This window comes from Cygnus atratus, chromosome 1 (genome assembly GCF_013377495.2).
Source record: "Cygnus atratus isolate AKBS03 ecotype Queensland, Australia chromosome 1, CAtr_DNAZoo_HiC_assembly, whole genome shotgun sequence".
In the NCBI taxonomy this organism is placed as follows: domain Eukaryota; kingdom Metazoa; phylum Chordata; class Aves; order Anseriformes; family Anatidae; genus Cygnus; species Cygnus atratus.
Window position 1 is genome coordinate 133,655,907 of NC_066362.1, and position 18,846 is coordinate 133,674,752.

Genomic DNA, 18,846 nt, shown 5'->3' on the forward strand with positions numbered 1-18,846 from the left:
AAGCAGCTGGCAGAAGTCCCTCAATCACCAGTGCTTGTTCTCCTGGGGACTTTAACTTACCAGACATGTGCTGGAAATAAAATACAGCCCTGAGGAAGCAGTCTAGAAGGTTCCTGGAGTGCATGGAAGACAGCTTCCTGACTCAACTGGTTAGTGAGCCTACCAGAGGGGGTGCCCCGCTAGACCAGCTGTTCACGAACAGAGAAGGACTAGTGGCAGATGGTAGGCAGTTGTCTTGGGCAGAGTGACCATGACATGGTAGAGTTCTCTACCTTTGGTAAAGTCGGGGGGGGGGGGGGGGGGGGGGGGGGTAGTAAAACTACTACCTTGGACTTCCAGAGGGCTGACTTCGAATTGTTCAGGACACTGGTAGGGAGGGTCCCCTGGGAGTCAGTCCTGAAGGGCAGAGGGGTCCAGGAAGGCTGGATGCTCCTCAAGAAGGAAGTCTTAAAGGCACAAGAGCAGGCTGTCCCCATGCCCCATAAGATGAACCGGTGGGGCATAGCTGAACAGGGAAGTTTTGCTGAGTGTCCAGGAGAAAAAGAGAGTTTATGTCCAGTGGAAGAAGGGGCAGGAAAACTTGGGGAGAGTACAAGGAAGTTGCCAGCATTTGCAGAGAAAAAAATCAGGAAGGAAAAAGCCCAGTATGAGCTCAACCTGGCCACTATGGTAAAGGATAATAAAAAATGCTTTTATAAATATATTAACGGAAAGAAGAGGGCCAAGGAAAAACTCAATTCTTTACTGGGTGCAGGGGGAACATCACTACTGAGGATAAGGAAAAGGCTGAAGTTCCTAATGACTTCTGACTAGTAAAGACAGATAAAAAGACCACTTATCTTTGGGGTACTCAATCTCCTGATCTGGAATTCTGGGACAGGGAGCAGAAGAAACTCCCCACAGTTCAGGTGGAGACAGTCAGAGACCTGCTGCTCCACCTGGACTGTCACAAGTCCATGGGGCCAGATGGGATCTACCCAAGGGTACTGAGGGAGTTGGCGGATGTGATTTCTGGGCTGCTTTCCATCATCTATCAGCAGTCATGGTCATCTGAAGAGGTCCCAGATGACTGGAGACTTGCTAATGTGATGCCCATCTATAAGAAGGGTTGTAAGGAGGACCCAGGGAACTACAGGCCTGTCAGCCTGAACTCAGTGCCAGGAAAGGTGATTGAACAGGTCATCTTGAATGCAATCACATAGCATATGTGGGACAGGTGGGGGATCAGGCCCAGCCAGCATGGGTTCATGAAAGACAAGTACTGCATGACCAAGCGCATCTCCTTATATGACCGGGTGACCCATCTGGTGGATGAGGGAAAGCCTGTTGACATGGTCTACCTAGAATTCAGCAAGGCCTTTGACACAGTCTCCCACAGTATTCTCCTGGAGAAGCTGGCAGCCCATGGCTTGGACAGATCCACTCTTTGCTGGGTTAAAGACTGACTGGATTTCCGGGCCCAGAAAGTAGTGGTGAATGGAGTGAAATCCAGCTACTGACTGGTCATGAGGGGTGTTGCCCAAGGGTTAGTGTTGGGTCCACCCTCTTTAGTATCTTTACTGATGATTTAGACGAGGGAATTAAGCTCACCCTCAGTAAGTTTGCAGATGACACCGAGTTGGGGGGAAGTGTCGATCTGCTGGAGGGTAGGAAGGCCCTGCAGAGGAACTTGGACAGGATGGATCAATGTCCAATGGGATGAGGTTCAACATGGTTAAGTGCTGAGTCCTGCACTTTGGTCACCACAACCCCATGCAACGCTACAGGCTTGGGGCAGAGTGGCTGGAAAGCTGTGCAGAGGAAAAGGATCTAGGGGTGTTGATTGATGCTTGCCTGAACGTGAGCCAGCAGTGTGCCCAGGTGGCCAAGAAGGTCAACAGTATCCTGGCTTGTATCAGGAATGGTGTAGCCAGCAGGGCCAGGGAGGAGATCATCCCCCCTGTACTCTGCTCTGGTGAGGCTGCACCTCGAGTGCTGTGTTCAGTTTTGGGCCCCTCACTACAAGAAGGATATCAGGGCCCTGAAGCGTGTCCAGAGGAGTACAAAGGCTCTGGTGAAGGATCTGGAACACAAGTCTTATGAGGAGTGGCTGGGGGAACTGGGGTTGTTTATTCTGGAGAAGAGTAGGCTCAGGGGAGACCTTATTGCTCTCTACAACTACCTGAACGGAAGTTGTGTGGAGCTGGTGGTCGACCTATTCTCGCTAGTTATCTAACTAGTGATAGGACTAGATGGAATGGTCTCAAGTTGCACCAGGGGATGTTTAGGTTAGGAAATGAGGAGACATTTCTTCTCAGAAAGAGCAGTCAGGCATTGGAATGCCTAGGGAGGTGGTGGAGTCACCATCCCTGGGGTTTTTTAAGGAAAGTTTGGACATGATGCTTAGGGACATGGTTTAGTGGGTGACATTGGTAGTAGGGGATGGTTGGATCAGATGATCTTGAAGGTCTTTTCCAACCTTAATGATTCTATGATTCTATTAAAATATCACTTTTTTCTTTTTTTTTCTTTTTTTTTTTTTTATGGAAACTATATTCACCTATGAGTTTGCTTCTATTTAGTAACCTTTTATCTTATTTTTTCTCAATTATAATAAAGCACATTTTTGGTTTCATTTTTTCATTTCCAGATACATATTTTAGAGGGGTTTTGTTTTGTTTTTGTTTATTTGCTTGTTTTTCCAATATGGCAAATGTAATTATTCACCTGCAGGTGTTGAGATAAACTAGTCTTGCAGAGAGTTAAGTGCACAATGTGAAGAAATTTACTTTATATAAAGACAGGCTTATCAAGCTATGTGGGTTTTGATGGTTCTGTCACTGGTACATAGAAAACAGTAGAAAATGAGTGTAAAATTTATCTTCATCCTACTCAAATACATCACTCAAAGATGTTAAGGTAATAGTTGATGAAGATTCTGTGCATAGGCTGCTGTACCATTACTTCACACTTAAGTTATATTTCATAGTTACAAATACTCTTTGTTCACCTTTTCAGACAAAATAACTTGACATGCCTCTGCCCAGCCCAAAATCTTGTCTTTTAAAAGAGTAGATCTTTGATGATATCTAAGATCAGACATCAGTTTTTCTTCAGATTATGCAGAGTACCAACCTTTCTTTCATGTTCTTAATAAACAAGCTTCCCCCATACACATAATGGGACATAATGTATACAAGAGCCATTTTTTCTTCGCTTACTGTAAGCTGTGTATTTGAGAGATAAAAAACATGACTAAGTTCTCATTAGCACTGTTTTAGTATTTTTTACTATTGTCTTCGGTGGTGCTGTACCTGATATTTGGCTGTCTAGAAGTATGAATTTAGTGCTTAAAAAAAAGAGATTTATCTTTTTGCAGCTAACATCTCATCATTTATTGTATTAATTTGTTAGATACCTCTTTTCAACGGAGAACTTGTTCTCTGTGCAGTAAATTGTTTACCAGCCAGCCATATATGTTTGCCCTAGTGAATGTGAGTGAAATGGTCCATCACAAATTCATGTAATTGCATTAACTTTCTTGACATTGTAACTCTGAAAAGCTAAGACAAGGACAGAAATTGTTGAAAATGAGATTCTTGAACATGACACACATTTTACTGAGTGTAAATAGTCTTAGAACTTAAGCTAATGATTTTTGGAGATAAAATTCTCTGTTATATTTATTTGACTCCATTAGATGATTCCAAACAGGAGGATTGTTTAATTAGTCAGGTGGAAATATTTTAAATTCCAAATCCATGCTAACTCTTTCAGTACTTTCTCAAATTTTGTGTTTAGACAGGTGGAAGTTTCGTGTACAGGAGGACAAAACATCAAATGGAGGAGGAAAAAAATTGCCCTACATCCTACTTTATTACCTTATACCATTTTTTTCTCTGCTTGGACATGCACTAGGATTGATTATTTATACGGCACACTTTCTATGAATAAATAAACACTAAATTTTATGTAAAGAGATAGCTCAGAAGAAGTTTTCTAGAGAAGATTGATAAAAAGTTTGGATGACGAAGAGCTCTTTTTTTTTTTTTGTAGAGCAATATTTTTTCTTTATTTCAGAAAGAAACATGTTAAGATACACAAAAAAAATAGAAAAAAAAAGGTTGAAGAATGTAGGCTTTTTCTAGACTCTTACATGCTTTTCAGAGTTTTTCATAAATCTTTGGGAATCTTTTTTTTTTTTTTTTGCGGGGGGTGGGGTGGTGAGCAAAGGAATCAGTGAATCAATTCCTTGTATTTTCTTGTTATTTTATTTGATATATGTTCTGTATCAGGGAAATGATTTTCAGATATCTAGACTGAAAAAAACCCACACCACCACTGCCAATGACAACCAATAATTAAAATAACAACAGCACTCATTCCTGCCTCAGAAATGCACAAGGGGAAAAAGGGCAAGGGAGGGGAGGGGAGGGGAGGGGGGGGGGAGAGGAGGGGAGGGGAGGGGAGGGGAGGGGAGGGGAGGGGGGGGAGAGGAGGGGAGGGAAGAGGAAAAGAAAAAAGAAAAAAGAAAAGAAAAGAAAAGAAAAAAAGAAAAGAAAAGAAAAGAAAAGAAAAGAAAAGAAAAGAAAAGAAAAGAAAAGAAAAGAAAAGAAAAAAGAAAAAAGAAAAGAAAAGAAGAAAAGAAAAAAAAGAAAGGAGAGGAGAGGAGAGGAGAGGAAAAGAGAGGAGAGGAGAGGAAAGGAGAGGAGAGGAGAGGAAAGAAGAGTATGAGAACAGGAAGGGCAAAATACTGCTTTGCAGGCTCTGGAAAACTGCCTCAATGGCTTAGGGAGAAGCTTACAGAGCTGCAAACTGCAGGCCCGTAGCACTAATAATGCTAAGTGCTAGTGTATGTAAGGCAAAATATGTCTTAACAGCATTCAAGAATCAAAAATTTCTATTAGACCACATAAGCCCAAAATCGGAGATATGAAAATTAGGATAGTATAGACATAGCTTAGGACTTTCTCCTGAATATTGCCTTCCACTTCCACAACACCCCCCTGCCTTCCCTTCCCCCCTCCCCCCCCCCCAAAAAAAAAAAAAAGGCAAAAAGAAAGCAAAAAGAATTCATTTAGTTTGCTCCAGACAATGGCACAGCATAACAGTACAATATACAACAAAATATAACATTTTTTTCAAAATGCGTGGTGACGTTGTGTACTCTTATAACTTCTAGTATTTCATAACGTATCCTTTGGAAGAAAGGGGCTTCTCTCTTCCTAAGACAATATTATCAAACAGTAATTGCCACAGTACCTTTCAATGTAGTTGACTTTGAATCACCACAGTACCCAATGCCTTAAGGTATTCTGAAATACAAAATTTAGCCACAGGCATTAACAACACATACAGAGATTGCTGTCAGATCTTGGTGCTATTCCCAGAAATGCTACATTCAGAACACTGTACTTTGAGGAATGTTGTTGCAGGTTCAGATGGCTAAATTCATTAGAGGCTGAGGTGGCAGAACAGGGACTACAGATTTATCCTTGATGCTCTTGGATTTTATAATGGCGAAAAAAGAACAATTGTCCACAGAATTTCTGGAGCCGGATACCAACCAATTCAGTCTTCCAAACTAATCCCAATGGTTTACTTTGTTGTTGTTAATGATGATTTTTTTCCATTATATCTTTAAGCTTAGTTGCTGTTTCCTTTCCAGAAAAAAATTAGGCATTGAAGGAATGCAAATGTTTCTTAATAGTCCAAGTAACTACTTCAGATCATGAGCACAGTAGGCGTACTATTTATTCAAACTACTTATGAAACTACTTATTCTTAGAAGTTAGCTGTTGTGAACTGAGGAAGCTGAGAAATAATGAGTCCACAGGTTGTGGACTCTTCTCTCATGAGAATGGAAAACAAACAAACAACAGAAACAACAACAAAAACCAACCAACCAACAACACCAAACACCCCCCCACCCCCCACCCCCTTTATATTAATATATGCCTCACTTATTGATTAGTACTTGACAAAAGATCTTTGCAGGGCTCCTATACGATTTTCCACTGTGAACAATACACATGCTCAGTACCTCCATAATATCAAGACTGTGTCAAATAACTTTTATCAAATACATATTGAATATATTGCACAAACTAGGAGAGCTAGTAAGGAAGGTATTATATTTTTAGGTCTACATATCTTAGATAATTGTTTGTTCACACATGCATATACAACCTCTATATCAAAAGTTTCACACTGACTTTTTCCTGTACCTGTATCACTGAAGCTTGTTGGTGTGAGATACAAACAGACCTTGGGTATTTGTGACTTTGCTTCTCAGAAATGAGCAACTTTCTCCCAGAGACACGTTCAGTGGGTCAGTGAGAGTTCTACTCATCAGTCAGTGCCCTTGGTTTCTTAAATCAGATTTTTATCCCACTAGTTTGGCTCAGACCAGATCACTGAAAACTAGTACAATAGTTCTGAAACTCCTGGAAAAGCAGTGTTTTTGTTATTGTTGTTAAGAAAATCAGTAGCTAAGTCTAACAGCTGTTAACTTTCCTCCACTGTAGATACTATGAGACACTGACCAGATTGACCCTCTAGCAGGATCATTAAAAGTATGTGCAGATGCTTGGCAAGATTTTTCTAAGATTTTTACAGAAAGACCTTGCTTGAGTCCCCATGTGGAGCAGTTCATCTTGCATAACACAGAGGCCTCCTTTCAAAGCTTTAGACAGCTGTGTGCAAACTAGCTATTCTAGGCTGTCCTTACAGATTTTTGTTTGTTTTTGTTTTTGAAGAAATAAGAACTTTGGGATGCATTTTTCCTGTTTTAAGGCCTTCTTTAGAATAAGATTAAGCATTTATTATTAATGTGTATAGGTCATAAATTAATTTGACCAGATGAATCCTACTCAGTGAATATAAATTTGACCTTCTTCCACAGACTATATGCTGCTGTTTTGCTGTTTTAAGGCCTTGTCTGAAACACCCATATTATTTCTGGAGCAATAGGCAGAGGTCCCTTACAATTGGTCTTTATCATTATTTCTGTTATATATTCTGTTACGGGTCTCCTTTTAATGTAACAGACAGCTCTTTTCATGGCAATAGAGTTCTTGATATTTGTGACATTTTCAGACATTTTTCTTATGAAGGTGTGGTATTGTTGGATGTCTGATATGCTTGAATGCCATCGATTGTCTGGCTCTAGCCTTAATTTGAAGTTGTTACTGCACATATTAGAGGCCTGAATGATCAGAATATTGCCCTTTTTGAACTTTTGATGGTTAGCAGGTTTTTTCACAAGTTTGTTGGGAGTTGTTATTGGTGTAAAGAAACCTCCTTTTTCCATGCAAAATTTTCATTCAGTGGTTTTAGCCACGTGAAAAATAGAAGCTACTCAGTTATGATGGATACAGAGAGCATTTGATGTGATGGTCATCTATCAGTGCATTCTATGTGTGACATACTATTGCAAAAATATGTATCAGTGTTTCATAAGGTTTTCTATTATTCTGATTTGTAAAGGTGTGATTTATTTGTTTGTTTTGCTTGTTTGTTTATTTATTTATAGTAGGCATAACATCTATTGGAAATAATTATGATGTTTATCTTTTACTGTGGTTGAGGCTTAAGGACTCAGACTACTATCTCTATGTCACTTGCAAGTTTTGCTAAGCAGAAAATAGCAGGGAAGACTGATTTTTTTCTGGATGGGGTGGGGTGGAGGGGAGTGGTTAAGTGCAATGTAGAACACTTTTAGAGAATGAAGTTTAAATTACAGTCACTGGAAATTTCATAGATATTTCAGAGGGAAAATCCTCATATGAATTGTCTGCCTAAATACATTTCATTCCAGACATAAAATTTAAACTTTCAAAATCAGCAACAAAGCAAATAGTTTCCACTTCTAGCCAGTCCTGACTGTTTTAAACCTCAAACTTTTAGAAGAAGACAAGCTTCACTACTTCTAATCATGGTTGAACACAAATATTAACATTACATAACTTTAATTAATGACAAATATTTCAACTCTATTTTTTTTACAAATTATACCAACCAAGGGAATAGATAATTTTTTTATTTTTTTATTTTATTTTTTTTTCATCACAGAGTCTCTCAGTTTGGTAGAAACAGTTAATACTTCTCAAATAGAAAAGACTAATGGATTTAGATGTTTGGATTTAATACATTAGATTATTTTTTTTTAATAAAAACTTTTCAAAGTTCTATGCAAGAGCATATATATATATATATATACATATATATATATCATAGAATCACTGAATCATCGAATAGTTTGGGTTTGAAGGGACTTTAAAAATCACTTAGTTCCAACCCCTAACCCCCCTGCCATGGGGCAGGAACACTTTCCACTAGACCAGGTTGCTCAAAGCCCCATCAAATCTGGCCTTGAATACTTCACGAAATGGGGTATCCACAACTTCTCTGGGCAACCTGTTCCAGTTCCTTACCACCCTCAGCGTAAAGAATTTCTTCCTTATATCTAGTCCAAATCTAACCTCTCTTAGTTTAAAGCCATTACTCCTCGTCCTGTCACTACAATCCCTGACAAAGAGTCCCTCTCTAACTTTCTTGTAGGCCCCCTTTAGATATTGGATATATACTTCATCTCTCTTAAATGTTTGGTGTTTTTTATTGCCAAACAAGTTTACTTGTATCCACTTGATAACCTTGAAATGTTTTCATGAATACTTTATTATTATTATTATTATTATTATTATTATTATTATTATTATTATTATTATTGTTTTGTTATTGTTATTGTTATTGTTATTATTACATAAGTGATAAAAATAAATTAGAAAAAAATGAAAACTCAAATTCTGAAAAACATAACCATCTGTAGTGGTTCATTTACTGTGAATATCTTTCTCTTGAACATCAGCTGGGGAGGCATGTTTTTGTGAAGGCAAACATTTCAGTTAGATTTTTTTGTGAAACAAAGAATTTCTCTGGGCGTAGATAATCAGTGATTATTTCTGTTCACATGTTTGGAAGTGGTTACATAGCAAGAATCTCATTTCAAAGTAAGATTATCTGTGTTCTCTATATAGGGTTCTTTCCCAATATCTCAATTTCTGTTGCTACTTCTGAGAACATTATCTGAACAATTTTAGGCTTTCCCTAAAATAATGCAAAGTTAAGAGCTTTATTAGCAAAAACACTACCACCACCACCACTGAAGCTTTTGCCATGATAACCTATGCTATACTGATCTGATTTAGTTCTTGAATTTTTAAGTAAAACTATCTGATAACTACAACAAAGGCATTTATTATTTTTCCATCTGTGAGTCTCAATTGCACCTTAAACAGACTGATAGAATAAAAAGGAACTGCAAACTGAAATACTTTTATTTGTCTGTAATATAGGTTATGTATTAATGGAAGATCCAGAGTATTTATAGAAACTTCAAATGGTTAACTGCATGCAGAATATCTTTGTTAACGTAGTTACCTAAGGTGAGGAAGTTTTCTACAAATAGGCAATTAATTTTGAAACGTAACATATATACCATTCATAGTTTGCAGTGCTCGAAAAAGACAAGGGTTTTATTGCTGCTGTGGTTTGACATCAGTAGCATCTTTTGAAGTATCTTTGAAGAATATTTTGAAAATTTTGATTTTCCAAAATGTTGAAAGTCCAGCCATTTAGCTGCCTGATGTGGACTCACACTTTATCCTCTATATTAATATTGACTGCACATGTATGTTTCTGGAGTCTTTGTGTACTCAGAGTAACACATCTACAAACATTTTGCAGGACTGTGCTACGTGTAACTCCAAGTTACACACATAGTTAAATTCAGTACACATACCAGCACTATAGAAGTATCGGTGTTCAGACTTCCAGATGTTGGGTGCTTTGCTCTGTCAGAAAGTCCTCCGACATTCAGCTTCTGTGACCTGATGTTGTGTCACACTGAAAAGTGTGTCTTTGCAAAGCACCACAATTTAATATGTGATATACCAGACTGATCAGAGTTCTCTTTGTTTCTCTATATAACTGTTAGGATATATAATCAATTCTTAAAGCTTCTCGAGGTAAAATTTGTCTTGTGGTCTGCAAAATGGAAGCAGTTTTGCTTTTCTATAAGAGAATTCTAAAAAGTATATTTCTCTTTAATACTATACCTCAGAGCTGGAGATAGTTTTTACTGTCACAACCATGTTTTTAGGTATGACTTATAATTTTCCAGTAGCACCTACCACTGCATACAATTTCCTATGCCCCGTCAGAATTTCCTCCTGAAATTGTGACAGGACAGGTATGAAACATGGATACTTAGTCTGATTTCAGCAGTCTGCTAATCTCATAAGAACTTTTATGGACTTCATAGGGCTTTGGATCAGTCTCTTGTTCAAAGAAACTCTAGCCTTTCTTCGGTTTTTAGAAACTAAATAACTAACTAAATAACAAAAAGGTCAACATATTTATAACTCAGTCACTTCTGAATAACTCTATTCTTCCAAGTAACAGCAGGGCAGGGAAAAACAATTGGCTTCTCAACCAGATAAGTGGAAAGAGAGTGGAGATATAGGACTCATGACAATCATAATTTTGTTTTGGTTATGACCTGCAATCAACAGAATATTATATAACCTATTACTGTTGCAGGCAGGAGATCTAAAGATGACTGACAGTACTGAGCAAGCAAGGTTTAGTTGAAAACAGTATGTTCTAAATACAGAACAGTGACTACATATAGCCCTACAGTGAGAGAAATCTTTTCATATTTTGCTCTAATAGGAGACAAGAGAGGACTTATTAGACTTTTGGGAACCTTTAGAATCTTCAGCAAATATTCCAAGCCACTGAAAACATTTTAGTCAACTTACTAAGTTCATGTAATGGAGTTTAAAAAAAATTATCAATATACTGATTTCCTGCTCTGGGGAAATGTAAGGGCTTTTATTATTATTGTGTTTGTTATTAGCTTGTTCAATTATTTTTTCTGCACTGGTGCTAATTTTGGAGAATTCTAAATCTAATAAATTCATTTACTACTTGGAATGACTGATTAACAAAGGTCTGAGATAATCTTATAGCATGGACTAATGCTTCTCTTTCTGATGTTCTAGGAATCTATCATCTCTCTTAACCTTTATGTATCATTTTCTACACTATTCATGCAACCCAGTAAAAGTATAACAAATGATTAATTTATAATTAATTTTACTTTCTGCATTTCAGACACAGACACAGACACAGATTTCTAGGTTGGAAGAGACCTCAAGATCATCGAGTCCAACCTCCGAACTAACACTAAGTACTCCACTAAACCATATCGCTAAGCTCTACATCTAAACGTCTTTTAAAGACCTCCAGGGATGGTGACTCCACCACCTCCCTGGGCAGCCCGTTCCAATGCTTAATAACCCTTTCGGTAAAGAAGTACTTCCTAACATCCAACCTAAAACTCCCCTGTCGCAACTTTCGCCCATTCCCCCTCGTCCTGTCACCAGGCACGTGGGAGAACAGACCAACCCCCACCTCACTACAGCCTCCTTTAAGGTAACTGTAGAGAGCGATAAGGTCGCCCCTGAGCCTCCTCTTCTGCAGGCTAAACAATCCCAGCTCCCTCAGCCGCTCCTCATAAGACTTGTTCTCCAGACCCCTCACCAGCTTGGTCGCCCTTCTCTGGACTCGCTCGAGCACGTCCATGTCCTTCCTGTAGCGAGGGGCCCAAAACTGAACACAGTACTCAAGGTGCGGCCTCACCAGAGCCGAGTACAGGGGGACAATCACTTCCCTAGACCTGCTGGCCACACTGCTTCTTATACAGGCCAGGATGCTGTTGGCCTTCTTGGCCACCTGAGCACACTGCTGGCTCATATTCAGCCGACTATCAACCAATACTCCCAGGTCCTTCTCGGCCAGGCAGCTTTCCAACCACTCATCTCCCAGCCTGTAGCTCTGCTTGGGGTTGTTGCGCCCCAGGTGCAGGACCCGGCACTTGGCCTTGTTGAACTTCATACAGTTGACCTCAGCCCATCGGTCCAGCCTATCCAGATCCTCCTGCAGAGCCTTCCTGCCCTCGAGCAGATCGACACACGCACTTAGCTTGGTGTCATCTGCAAACTTACTGAGGGTGCACTGGACGCCCTCATCCAGATCATCGATAAAGATATTAAAGAGGACCGGCCCCAGTACCGAGCCCTGGGGGACACCACTTGTGACCAGCCTCCAACTGGATTTGGCTCCATTCACCACAACTCTCTGGGCCCGGCTATCCAGCCAGTTTCTAACCCAGCGAAGCGTACGCCAGCCCAAGCCCCGAGCAGCCAGTTTCTTGAGGAGAATGTTGTGGGGAACGGTGTCAAAAGCCTTACTGAGGTCAAGGTAAACCACATCCACAGCCCTTCCCTCATCCACCAAGTGCGTCACTTTGTCATAGAAGGAGATCAGGTTCGTCAAGCAGGACCTGCCTTTCATAAACCCATGCTGACTGGGCCTGATCGCCTGCTTGCCCTGCAAGTGCCGCGTGATGACCCTCAAGATAATCTGCTCCATGAGCTTTCCTGGCACTGAGGTCAAACTGACAGGCCTATAGTTCCCCGGGTCTGCCCTCCGGCCCTTCTTATAGATGGGCGTCACATTGGCTAGCCGCCAGTCAACTGGGACCTCCCCCGATAGCCAGGACTGCCGATAAATGATGGAAAGCGGCTCGGCCAGCTCCTCCGCCAGTTCTTTCAGTACCCTCGGGTGCATCCCATCCGGCCCCATCGACTTGCGCACATCCAAGAATTTCACTTAATTCTTAGTAGAAACATTAAACATTTTTTTTTCAGAAGTATCTTTTGAATATATTAAACATGTCAGCAGTATTTAGGGCCACATTCTCACCTGTTATATATGGTTTGAAGACTCAAGTCATCAAGTGCAATGAAGGCATGTAGAATTATCCACTAAATTATTTCCTTAGATATTTCAATTAGTTGAGTGTATAGCTTAATGTGAATGGTACAAATTCAAGGGATATTAAATAACGATTTCAATTTATTCACTGGGATACCTGTCTACATTTTAACTCTCACTGGTCTAAGATTTGCCTAAGGAACCTGAGAATTGGTTTATGACAAAAAGAATATATATGTGGGCATAAATAAGTATATATAGAGAGACATTAGTTTTAAAAGAGAAGATACAGAGAAGGACTTGTGGGTGATGTGAAGGTTGGACACTGTCTTGGGCATAGTGATCATAAATTAATAGCGATTTTGATTATTGGAAAAGTAAGGAGTGAGGTTAGCAGATCTGCCAGCCTGGACTTCTCGAGGGCAGACTTTGGCCTCTTTAGGAAACTGGTTGGTGGAGTCCCTTGGGAGGCAGTCCCAAAGGGCAAAGGAGTCCAGGAAGGATGGACATTCTTCAAGAAGTAAATCTTAAAGGTGCAGGAGCAAGCCATCTCCATGTGCTGAAAGATGAACTGACATGGAAGAAGACTGGCCCGGCTGAATAGAGAGCTGTGGCTAGAGCTCAGGAAGTAAAAGAGGGTTTATGACCTTTGGAAAAAGAGGTGGGCCAGGTGGATGTATCCTGAAGGAGGCTGTGGCCTATGGAGATGCCCCTCTGTAGCAGATTCTGGGCTAGACCTGTAGCCTGTGAAGAGGAGCCCATGCAGGAGCAGGTGATCTGGTGAGAGCTGCCTCCTGTGGGGGACCTGTGTTAGACCAGTTTGCTCCCAGCAGATGGACCATGTGTTATGGACCCCTGTTTGGAGCAGTTCTGGAAGATCTGCTGCCTATGGGAAGTCCACGCAGGATAAGTTCAGGAAGGACTGTATCTCTTGGGAGGGACCCCACTTTAGAGCAGGGGAAGAGGGTGACAGTGAAGGAGCAGCAGAGACAAAGTGTCACAGACTGAATGCAACCCCCATTCCCCATTCCCCTGCACTGCTCAGGGGTGGACGTAGAAGAGGGTGGATGAGGGGAAAGTGTTTTTAGTTTGTTTTGAGTTTCTCACTGTTATACCTCGTGATTAATAGGTAATAAATTATTTTAATCTCCCTACTCTGAGTCTGTTTTGCCCATGACAATAATTGTTGAGTGATCTCCCTGTCCTTAACTCAGCCCTTGAGCCGTATTTTCATCATATTTTCTCCCCCTTTCTCTTTGAGAAAGGGGAGTGAGAGAGTGGTTGTGGTGGAGTTCAGCTGCCCAGCTGAGTAAAATTACCACAAGGGCTGGAAGGGGATCCAAGAAACTACAGGCCTGTAGGTCTGTCTGACTTCTGTGCCAGGGAAGCTCATGGAGCGTATTATCTCATAGTGCCATCATGTGGCACTTACAGGGCAACCAGGTGATCAGGCTTGGTCATCATGGGTTTATGAAAGGCACGTCCTGCTTGACAAACTTGATCTCCTTCTAAGACAAGGTGACATACTCAGTGGATGAGGGAAAGGTGTGGATGTGGTCTACCTAAACTTCAGTAAGGCTTTTGACACTGTTTCCCAGAGCCTTCTCCTGAGAAACTGGCTGCTCACGGCTTGGATGGGTTCATTGGTTTGTCCTGGTTAATGGAGATAAATCCACTTGGAGGTCAGTCACAAGCTCAGTACTGGTACTCAGTACCAGGGCTCAGTACCAGGGCCAGTTCTCTTCAATATCTTTATTAATGATCTGGATGAGGGGATTGAGTGTGCCCTTAGTAAGTTTGCAGACAACACCAAGTTAGACACAAATGTTGATCTACTCAAGGATGGGAAGGATCTACAAAGGGATCTGGATAGGCTGGATCAATGGGATGAGGCCAACTGTATGAGGTTCAATAAGTCTAAGTGCTAGGTCCTGTACTTGGGGCACAACAAGCCCATGCAGTGCCACAGGCTGGGGGAAGAGTGGCTGGAAAGCTGCACAGCAGAAAAGGACCTGTGGGTATTGGTCAATAGCCACCTGAATAGGAGACTTCAACATGCTCAGGTGGCCAAGAAGACTAACAGCATCCTGGCTTGTATCAGAAATAGTGTGGCCAGCAGGACTAGGGCAGTGATTGTCCCTCTGGTCTTGGCTCTGGTGAGGCCATACCTTGAATACTGTGTTTAGTTTTGGCCCCTCATTACAAAAGAGACATTGGAAAGTGTCCAAAGAAGGACAACGAAGCTGGTGAAGTGTCTAGAGAACAAGTCTTATGAGGAGTGGCTGAGACAGATGGGGATGTTTATTCTGGAGAAAAGGAGGCTCTGGGGAGACCTTATCATGCTCTTACAATTACCTGAAAGGAGGCTATAGAAAGGTGGAGATTTGAAGCACCAAGTGACAAGACAAGAGGAAATGGCCTTAAGTTGCATCAGGGGAGGTTTAGGTTGAATATTAGGAAAAAATTATTCATTGAAATGGTTGTGAAGTATTGGAACAGGCTGCTTGAGGAAGTAGTTGAGTCACCATCCCTGGAGGTCTTCAAAAAACATAGATGTAGTGGTTTGTGATATGGTTTAATGGTGGACTTGGCAGAGCTAGGTTAAAGGTTGGACTAGGTGATCTTAGAGGTCTTTTCCAAAGTAAATGATTCTATGATTCTATTCTATGATTCTTTAATCTTAAAAAACAGGACAGGGACAAAGGAAAAGTTACTGCACTGTAGCATATGGTCAGAAGGTTGATAGGCATATATATATATATATTTTTTTCCCTCCAGCACATCCAAAATATATGAGGTGAGAAAGAAATTGTCTAAATAGTTTGCATTTTGAGATGTATTGTCAATGACAATAACAAACTGAATGATGATATGCTCTTTTGTTTGTTTGTTTCTTTTATCTTAGTCTACAGATATAATTCAGATGAAAAAGACAAAATACTCAGAAAGTTTCATACTTAAGGTTGCTTAGGAAAAGCAAATTCTTCCAGCTTGTGCATCCGGAATGTTGTGAAAAACATAATAGGTAATTTAATTAAAAATTATATCCTTTAGTATCATCAAATAATAAAGTGATAAAATTAAGATTGCTTGGGTAAACTCAATTCCACTTTTGAAATCAGAATTTAGTGAAAAATGAACAATGCTTTTTTTAACTTTGCACCTTTGATTTTCTGTTGATTTTTTGTATGGTCTTCACAGAAATTTGTAAGGTCATATTATCATAGAATGGCTTAGGTTGGAAGGGAACTTAAAGATCATGCCATGGTCAGGGATACTACTCACTACATCAGGTTGTCCAGGGACCCATCCGGACTGGTCTTGAACACCTCCAGAGATGGGGCATCCACAACTTCTCTGATCAACCTGTTCCTGTTCCTCACCACCCTCTGAGTGAAGAATATCCTCCTAACCTCTAATCTAAATCTCCCCTCTTTTAGTCTAAAACCACTCCACCCTGTCCTATCTGCCTGAGCAAGAAGTTACTCTCTGCCTTTTCTATAAGCCCCCTTTAAATATTGGAAAGCTGCAATGAGATCTCCCCAGAGCCTTCTCTTCTCCAGGCTGAACATCCCCAGCTCTCTCAGCCTTTCTTCATAGGAGAGGTGCTCCAGCCCTCTGATCATCTCTGGGGCCCTCCTCTGGACCTGCTCTAACAGGTCTACATCCTTGTGCTGGGGGCCCCAGACCTGGATGCAGTACTGCAAGTGGGGCCTCACAAGGGCAGAGCAGAGGGAGACAATCACCTCCCTCCCCTGCTGGTAACACCTCTCTTGATGCAGCCCAGGATGCAGTTGGCCTTCTGAGCTGCAATTCCACATGCTGGCTCCTGTTGAGCTTTTCATCCACCAGAACCCCCAAGTCCTTCCCTGCAGAGCTACTCTCTATGAGTTCTTCAATGAGTCTGTACTCATGTCTGGGATTACAAGGAACAAATAAATAAATAAATAAATAAATACACACGCACACACACACACACACACATATATATAAATCCATAGCATTAAGTAAAACATTTGCAACACCTTCTGTATTACACCCTGAAGTCAAACTTTCAAGACTCAGCATGTCCTGTTGCCACTTTAGCAACAAGACTTCACATTTCAGGTGACAATAGAGCAATCTGTTAGTAAAGAGCAAGGCTGGGCTGCAGATAAACTCCCAGTCATAGGGGGAACCTATTGTAGTTTTTGTCCCCAAAATTCCATCTCATCCCCTGTCCCTGCTTTGTTTGCTCCTAGAGATCAAAGAATGGGGTTGGTCAAGTTCCTATTAATACAGGATCCCTTCTCTCTTAGTCTCCTCATGCACTCCCAATACAGTTGTAATGAAGGTAGCAGCTGCCATCTTTGCTACATATTTTGGCTAAATAAATAAATAATATATATATATATACTTGCTTTTTTTTTACACGCTATGATTTTGGAAAGCTGCCAAGACTTTCCTGATGTCAGATAGTGAGAAAGGAAAAACTGGTAGTTTCAAGTAAGTCCCAGATAAACCAGAATGGAATTTAATTAGAAGAAAGGTTTCTAGCCAGACTTCTCTCCTCATTGGGCTTGAGATAACAAAAATTAGAACCATTAGATAAAAATTCGGAGTAATTTTCTGTTGTTCTTTGTTCTCGAAGTAAACTCTGGCTATGTTCAGACTGCATGCTGAGGTGGGATTTGGAACAGTTTGGGCAGATTAAGCTATGGGCTGGTTAAGCCATGATATAGAACTGCACTGTATTCCCTTTCACTTCTCTGTTCCTGTTTACTCCTACTTGTTGTAATTGGAATCAAGGAAAGAATAGAAGAAACAAAAATCCACGTATGCAAAGAGGAAAGGAACTCTGATTTTACCAAGAGGGTAACACTGATGACTGTACAAATGATGAAGGCAATAGACACAAACCATTATTAAACTGCAAACTTAGAGGGACTCTCATAACAGTCATGAAAAACAAGATCTTGCAGGCTTCAAACTGTGTTGTTTTTGCTTGCAAGGCTATAGTTGCCAGATGAAGACTTAAGTGCCTTTCTCTTGACAGGAAGGGTAAGAGAGGTGGAAGGGTTCCTACATCAAGTTTCATGTCATTAAATTCTTGTAGTGCTGAAGAAGATGGAGCTGTTTCTTTACACTTGTTTTGAACATATGCCTTTCCATTGCTAGACAGGTAATTCTGTACCATAATTTAAATCAAGAAAAAATAAAATAAAATAAATAAAATAAAAGTTTCTTTCTCTCTCTCTCTCTCTCTCTTTTTTTTTTTTTTTATTTAATTTTTTTTAAGGACAGAACAACCCCTGGAGTTTTGGGAATGTATCAGTTCCTGATCTACTTGACTTAAACCAGGCTTTTGCTCAATTTTGCACAAAGATATTCAATTGAGATGTGGGACATTATGGTTCAAGCTCTTCTTCAATTGCTAAAATAAATGACGTTGTTCCAGAAACAGAAACAATGATCTGAGTATTAGTGATGCGAGTGACTAGCATAACCAAAAACTGAACATCTGCTAAATCCCTTGCAACATAACTTTGGCTTTCTTTAAGGCAGGAAAGACTCTTATTTTTGATGACAGATTCTGTCTTACTCAGAAAAGAGGCATATCTTTACAGATCACAGAATCACAGAATAGCTAAGGTGGGAAGGGACCTCAGGAGCTCATCTGGTCCAGCCTCACTGTTCAAGGGGGCTTACCTACAGCTGGTTGCCCCGGCTCATGTCCAGATGGCTTTCAAATATGTTTAAGGATGGAGACTTCAAAACCTCTCTGGGTGACCTGTGCCAGTGCTCAGTCACCCTCATAAGAAAGAAGTGTTTCCTGACGTTCAGACAGAATCTCCTGTGTTCCAGTCTGTGCCCATTGCCCCTTGTCCTGTCACTAAGCATCTCTGAGAAGAGCCTGGTTCCGTGTTCTTTGCATCCTCCCTTCAAGTATTTATATATATTGATGAGATCACCCCTGAACCTTCTCTTCTCTTCTCTAGACTGAAGAGTTTCAACTCTTTCAGACTTTCCTTGTATAAGTGGTGT

General features: G+C 40.6%; 1 protein-coding gene across 7 annotated transcripts in view; it reads left to right on the forward strand.

The window, feature by feature from the left end:
* The window catches only part of NLGN4X (neuroligin 4 X-linked), a 200,535-nt gene that overhangs the window by 11,290 nt on the left and 170,399 nt on the right, over positions 1–18,846 (forward strand). Inside the window, exon 2 of one of the 7 annotated variants that reach the window (XM_035542247.2) lies at positions 15,728–15,847. The exons of the other annotated variants lie outside the window; for them this stretch is intronic. The gene's annotated coding sequence lies outside the window, so the exon portion shown is untranslated. The remainder of the gene's footprint in view (positions 1–15,727; positions 15,848–18,846) is intronic. 7 annotated transcript variants of the gene reach the window in all.